The sequence below is a fragment of the Amblyomma mixtum genome, chromosome 1 (genome assembly GCF_055824585.1).
Source record: "Amblyomma mixtum isolate Tamu chromosome 1, ASM5582458v1, whole genome shotgun sequence".
Lineage (NCBI taxonomy): Eukaryota > Metazoa > Arthropoda > Arachnida > Ixodida > Ixodidae > Amblyomma > Amblyomma mixtum.
The window spans coordinates 324,341,543-324,349,125 of NC_143012.1; the positions used below are offsets into that span (position 1 = coordinate 324,341,543).

At 47.9% G+C, this 7,583-nt stretch overlaps 1 pseudogene; it reads right to left on the minus strand.

The window, feature by feature from the left end:
• Positions 1-587: 587 nt before the first annotated feature.
• Positions 588-2,018, minus strand: LOC149372771 (very long chain fatty acid elongase AAEL008004 pseudogene; annotated as a pseudogene).
• Between the last annotated feature and the right edge of the window lie 5,565 nt (positions 2,019-7,583).

Genomic DNA, 7,583 nt, shown 5'->3' on the forward strand with positions numbered 1-7,583 from the left:
CAGACGTGTCGAACGAACTAGTCCGCGCGTCTACTTAAGCTCTCGCTTCAAATCCTGTTCGCAGGAATGGGACAACGAGGTGCACAGAACAAAGCCAAGTGCGGGTGGCTGAAACATTCCGCCCCTTACGCATACTTGCGCGAGCTTCCCCAAAAATTACGGAGAATCGATGATGCTGTGCCAGGAAGATAGAGGTCTAGTGAGGAACTAGGCATTTACCATGATTTGCCAGTGAAGACGACAAACTCTGACACACAAAGACCGGAACACAACTCCGTGAGTTCACAGTAAATAACGGGACATACTGACCGCCCTTTGGTTTTTATTCAAGCACCACAGAAGGTCGGACGAGACATGAAATGACAATTAAATGAGACATGGGGGTGAGAGTGGGTCTTTGGTGGCTCCAGGTTCCAACCACAACATAGTACACGAGAATGTTTTTCGCGCATACATGATTCAATGAGTAGAATGGGATGAAATATAACTGCACGAATCGTCGGGGGTGGATTTATGGCATTTTTCGGTCAAGGCGATAACGAAAGAGAAAAACATGATGGATGGTGGTTTTGTTGCGCTACAGAATTATAGGACACTGAGCTCTGCCGCAGAAAAATTCCCGCGGAAAACACATTCTTTGTATAGTGTCGCGGCACATGAAATTACACAATAGCGCGTCCTTCTTAAAGCACCTATTAATGTGCAATGAAGTCGTGCTTTCTTCACAAGTGGCCCTTCCTTCCGCAAACCAGCATGACAACCACGCACAGCCCGACAACACGCCGACTGCCAGGAAGAAGCAAAGCGTACACAAAACATGTCGAGCGAAGCAAGAATAATCAATGCAATCTTACCCAGTCTTGCGTTTCAGTCGTAACGGACAGGCGAAACCGCGAAGGCCACAAGCAGCGGTGAAGTGCCATTCAAAAGGGATTCATAGTCGCAAATGTGCGGAAGTGAAAGTAATCGAAGCATTGGCGACTAGCGCGGGCAGAATACTCTCGGCTCATGTCAGTCAACCTACCGTGCTACCCTGCAAGTCCCCGTGACCAGATGACTGTCTAAAACATGTTCAAGCACTGAAACTAATCAAAAGATCGCCGCTTCAGCTGCAGCCACGAACTGCTTTTAGCGGCTCACGGTTTCTGCTTCTTGTAGGCGCGGAAGTAGAACGCGAGAAACCACACAAAGAACAGAACAGCTTCAGCAGCTTCGAGCCATACAAAGAGGCGCACATAGTTGCCCGTGGCGGTCGCCATGCCGATGGCGTGCACGAGAAGGACGACGAACTGCGTTATCTGCAACTTGGTCATGTACTTCTTCCACCACAGGTAGCGCGCGAAGGCCGGTCCCAACGCAGCCAGGAAGTAGTACGCGTACATGAAGACGTGCACGAAGGAGTTCATACACTTGATGAACATGGAATGAGACTGGGAGCCGTAGGTCACCTCCAGCCACATGTTCCACGCCACAATGACATGGTGCACGACGTGCAGTGCACTGACCTGGTCGTTCTTCTTACGAAGCACGAAGAACACAGTGTCGGCAAGCTCGAAGATCTTGAGCACGTAAAGCCACCACGAGAGGCGCACGATCTCGAGGTTGGCGGGGGTGTCACGCAGGTCGAGGTCCTGGAGGAACGTGTATCCGAGGTCCCAGTAACCGAGCTTGAAGAAACGCCAGAAGAAGAAGGCGCTGGAGAGTGCAGCCACGAGGTTGTAGACCAGGATGCAGGACTTCAGGTCGAAAGGCTTGCGGTGGGCCATGTGGCGGGGGCCGCCCACCTTCACGAAGTACACGTAGGCAACCGTGATGAGCGTCACGGTCAGTGGGCTGCCGGTGAGCGCCCAGCCTTCGGTCCTTGGGTCACGATGGGGCAGCCACGATAGAGAGGCATTGTACGTGAAGGCACCCGTGGCCGACGCCATGTTCACAGCAACGGCAGACGATGTGAAAAAGCACACAAGGTCCGGTGCACCGAGCTTTTCTAGTAGTGTCTGGCACGCCAAGATGATCCTCCTCCCTCACAGCAGCTTCTCTCTCGCTTGCATCATGGCCTCGCCGCCGAATTGATACCGAACCAAACAGCAAGTGCAAGCGTACGCACGACGTAGCCCCGGTGATGCAACGTTGAAATATCAAAGGAGAGATGGCGAGGGAACCTGTAGGACGTCATCAAAACGGGCCATAGCGCATGAACTAATGCTTTCATTCATTGCCGTCTGTATTTTTTCTTGCTTGCTCATTGCAGAGTAGGGGGGAGGGGTGCGGGAAAGGATGCCGCGTACGAGGCTTCCGGAAAAGCTGCGCGCTAGAAGAGAACACGGAACTGTGCGTAGCCCGTGACGGGCATTGCATTATAAGGCTGGCGGTTCGGTTCGCCTGTACCAAAGCCATGCAAGAAAAAGCCACAAAAGAGCAAGTTATCAGAACCTCTCGCGCACGCAAGGTGAAAGTGGGGGGAGCGCGGGGGACAATTTCAGCGCTGCTCCTTCCTTGAGCGCAGCTTGTGGCAGGAAAAGATTTACGGTTGGCTGCGCGATACTTGCGACGAAAAATCATCGCCTCAGCCTTGAAGTCCAGGAGTGATGTTACTCAATTCAAGCGACACTTAGCCTCGCCGGTGTTACAACCTTCCATGAGTTTCTTAATCTCACTTTGAAACCTGGTACGAATAAAGCGGCAACTAATCCGGAAAGGAGAAAACGAATGGTAGCATCAGATAGAAGGGACACATTGTAACCCCCACGCCAAGTTTGATGACTGCGGAGTGATTAATTAATTATTTATAGCCAAATATAGCAAAAAAAAAACAGAAAACAACCACATGCGTCGACATAGCGCAGACTTTGACATAGCGACGGGAACAGTGTGACGTCACATTCACCGAAAGTCGCCGAAACATAGTGGAAATTATCACAGAACGGGCGGAAAAACGCCGGATTTGTGTCAAATTAGGTTGAAAAATCTGCAATTAAGCGTAATTAGTACTTACGATCACCAAGAGGTCTATAATTTGGGTAAAAATTGCTCAAAAACGAGGAAAAGTGGATGATGACGGCACATCAGACGAAAGGACGTCGAAGCAGTGGGCGCATTTGGTTTTCGGTCCTGGACTTTCCGGGACTACTTGCGGACTCGAGTCCGGCGTACGATTTTCGCGGGCAGCCCGAAAGCTCCGCCCACCAGTCAGAAAGCTGCCAGCATAGCCATAGCAACGGGTTCGTTTTTCGCCTCTGCCAGTCCGCGCACTGCTTGGGCCGCGAGGAAGGCAGCAGACGACAGCCACCCGAAAAGTGAAGCGCCGCGCTAGCAGCCATATTGAGTTAGACTCTGTGTGCATTCGTAGGACTTTTCGTGTTCCTGGAGGACCATGACGATGTTTCCGGTCAGAACGGAAGCCGAGACATGTCAGCAAGTGGTCCGGGATTGGAAAATCGAATATGCCAAGCGTGATTCGCCGCCAAGCAACAACTGCTGACGCGCTGCGCATGCGCAGTGTGACGTCACCGCTTCGTCTCGCCCCGCTCTTCTCCTCTGTCGAGAAATGAATTCAAGCGCGACAAATTCAAATCAGGGCAATGAGCCGCAAACGGCTTTCGCCTTCCCGCACTTAAGAGATATCTAAATGCCACCAACGAATTTTTTAAAGCATGAACAAGTAGGTTGTGACAACACAACAAAATCCTTAAGTACCACATCAGTTGTAAACAATTATATGCTTAGATGCCGACCACACTTGGCAGTGATAGTATTCTCGCTGTGACGGTAGTCTAGCAGTTGCCTCAGTCTTGAAAGCACTGTGCGCACCTAATTCACGCACGTGCAATGTCCGTACTAACAAAATCATTCAAGAGCTTATTGTTTACCGAGTGTGGCCACTAACTTTAGCCACTGCAGAAAGCAAAAGACAGAGAAAGAAATGAAGGAAGCGCTTAAAAGGAAAGGGATACTCCACGTGCTTACTCTGAGGCCTCTCTCTCTCTCTCTTTTTTTTTTCTGCGTGCTTCCGTTCACACCTGTAAGCAGCGACGGGAGTAAATGAATGAGGCGCCTAAAATGAGCACGAGTACCGTACACGTGATCACTCTGATGCTATTTTCTGCTTCATACTTCCGTTCAGCCTCGTAAATAAACATAAGGGACCTGTTTTTGTGATGATCGAACAACCTATTTAGAGAACGAATGCTTCCTGGTTCGACGGAGGAGTGGCTGTCACGGCCATGTGATCAGCGCCGTTGCAGCGCACTCGCCCTTAATGGGCACATTATGGCTCACCACTGGCGGGCCTGCAGACTTTTCTGATTTGAATCGTTGTTTGTTTCTTTCGTTGCGTCACCAATGTATTTTCCTCCTAACTTCGTTCAGGTCTGGTTTTTACCTTTCGAAACTGAATTTTGAGCCTCTGTTGATGCCTTGTTGGGTTCGTGTGGAATCAACAAGAAGCCAAGATAAACCCAATGCATGGACCCATTCAATAGCTGCAAAAATTCGGTTGCGCTTCACCCAACATAGTTTGTTGGGCCATTTCTGTTCGTTTTTAGTTGTGGTGTTACAGAGCATACGAGTAGTAATTATAAGCTACAGGCTCATTAGTTCAAAAGTGGAAATGGATTTCTTTTAGAAGGTATTTGAATGGGCGAGCCTGCTAATACATTACAATTCCGAAATATTAAAACGCTAATCTCCCATATAGATCAAAAGTTACACGAAAACGGCATAGGTTGCGATAGTTATAGGCACTCAGTGCAACATTAGAATGTACAGTGAAAGCACCTTATTTCTACTGATTGTTGATAGTCAGCAGGTTACTACAATAGAGGGAAAACCTTATTTCATGCAGATGTAGTTTTGCATTGGGCGCAGTGAGACGGTGCTCCGATGGAAATAGCGTGGTTGTTCGTTTGGAGGTATTGCTCCGCTTTCTTACATGCCTCTGCTGACTGGGAAACTTCATATCGTCGCCCAACGTCGTTCACTCTCATCAGCTGCTTAGGGCAATTCTTTAGTTAAGTAGGTTTCTGCACTGTATGCAAGGACAGAGTGTAGTTGAGTCTAATTGAAGTAGACTAAACCGTGCATAAACGTAAACAAAAAGGGTGATGTTCTGGCTACCTGGACGCTTAGCGGAAGCGCTGTCGTCAACATGTAAGCCGCGTGATATCCCGCCCTCTTCCTCAACCTAGAGCAGAAACGCAGCGATAACATGACTTGGTCAACCCGCTTCATCGTCGCAGGCAAAGGCCGTGTGTCGGTGCGGCTCCTGCCATATTAAGTGTGGCGCGCCTGTGTGGTGCGCGTTGTTCGTGCGCGATGTTCGTGCATGGTGTTTGTTTGGTTTGGTTTATGGGGTTTAACGTCCCAAAGCGACTAAGGCTATGAGATACGCCGTAGTGGAGCGCTCCGGAAATTTCGACCACCTGGGGTTCTTTAACGTGCCCTGACATCGCACAGTACACGGGCCTCTAGAATTTCTCCTCCAAAGAAATTCAACCGCCGCGGCCGGGATCCAACCCGCGTCTTTCGGGTCAGCAGCCGAGCACCATAACCACTGAGCCACCGTGGCGGCTCATGGTGTTTGAGCGCAGGTTTTTATGCGCGGGTCTATGTGCGCGATTTTCCACCCGGCGTGCTTCCCCCGCGCGTATGGACCCATTTGAACTTTTTTTGGACACTTTGTGTTTTTGAACACTAGCGTTCCCAGTGAGTGTGTGTGCACCGGGCGACATTGGTCGCAGTAATGTATCTTTGTTTTTGTAGAGGGACGGATGTCCCTTTTTGATCGAGGGTCCAATAAACTTCTCTTAATTCAGACATTACAAATCAACGTCCAATTGCGTTTTTGTGTAACGGTTGCATGCCAAACTCAGGGGAAGCAACCTTAGTCTTAATCAGCAACCTTAGCCTGATTATGCTAAGGAAACACTCAATGTTCACACAAAGGGGTCGAAAAGTGCTGCCTCAGATCGGGACTCTGGTGCTAGGGTTTCTTTAGATCTTGACAAGCTTGAGGTAAATGGAAAAATCTACGCATGGGACGACAGCAAAAGTGAGCGTATTCTTTGCCAGAAACGAAAAAATATGGGTGTCTCCAGCAGTCACAATGATGTGGCGGTACCAAAAGCTTCGCATGAAATCCCTACTAAAAATGACCCGGTCCTGCGTGAAGGTTATTGAACAACAAAAGCAGAGCTAGGCTTCGTTCTGCTTAACGCACCAAGCATAGTTAAAAATCTACTGAACTAGAATACCTGTTGCCCTCTGAGAACTCGCATGTTGTACTAATAACGGACACAAGGCTTAATTCCTTAACACCTAGTGACTGAATTATTCCTTTCGGCTACAATATATTCAGGTGGGACAGGGACACGCGTGGCGGTGGCGTGGCCATTAAAGTTAACTCATTAATTATCACAACACAAGTGGAGTGCAGCAAGGCAGAATCAGTATGGTGCAATATTAATTTTGAAGACATTGTGTATCTTGTTACAATCGACAAACCACCCAACACTCCACCTCTTTTTCTCGAGGAACTTAGAATGTTTCTACATATGCATGTCAGGTGAGACACACGGTTGATAATGGCCGGTGATTTTAACCTCCCACACATTGATTGTGGTAATACGTCACCTGGACACGAATAGACGTCTAGCGCCAGTCACTTGTTATAAATTTTATTCTTGCATGACCTGTGACAGATTGTTAAAGAAAGTACCAGAGTGAAAGTTCATTCGAAGTCTTTACTGGATCTTGTGTTTGTTTCAAGTGAAGTTGGCGATTGTTAAGTGGCCGTCACAGATGGTTTATGCGATCACAAAATGGCCTTGTTCAATATACCGATTTACAAAAGCGCTCGCGCACAGTCTACTCCCCAGGTTGAAGTCAAGGATTACGCGCGTGCGGATGACACGGCTATACTTGACCATTTAGAATTTAGAGCTCTTTTATGATGAATTTGAGTTATCCTTCGAACGTGTATCTGTTGAGCATTTGTGGCAGCGGTTTAAAAAAATAGTAATTTTTTTCTGATAATTTTATTCTAACGTGGCGCAAAAAACAAACAGAAAAACTTAGCCCATGGATAACCGGAGATATTATTGACATGAAGCGTGGAATAAAGAGATTACGTCAGAAGAAAGGTGATCGTATCGTCCTGTTGAAAGTACGCGACAGACTTAAAACTAACCTGTCAGTTTCGAAGCAACACTTTTTTTTATCAAACATTAACGGACTATTTAAAGCTTCTCCCCAAAAATTATGGCATCTTCTAGGCAAAAAGAATCATAGTATATAAACCAGATCGTATCGGCCGCAAAGGATTTGACTGAAAAGTCAGAGATAGCGGACGACTTTAATAATTTTTTTTTCAAACAGTGCACACTAGGTCTACCGGGAAGTGCAATGATGGCGACGGGGATCCCGCACGTGCTAGTACATATTATATGGATAGCGTCTCGTTCACACAGCAGGGCATTTTTCAGCTATTACTGACTTTAGATGCGAAGAAGGCTAGTGGTCCTGATGGTATACCAACAGAATTCCTAAAAAGATATGCCGAACGGGTGTCTTTTTACTTTGTTCGC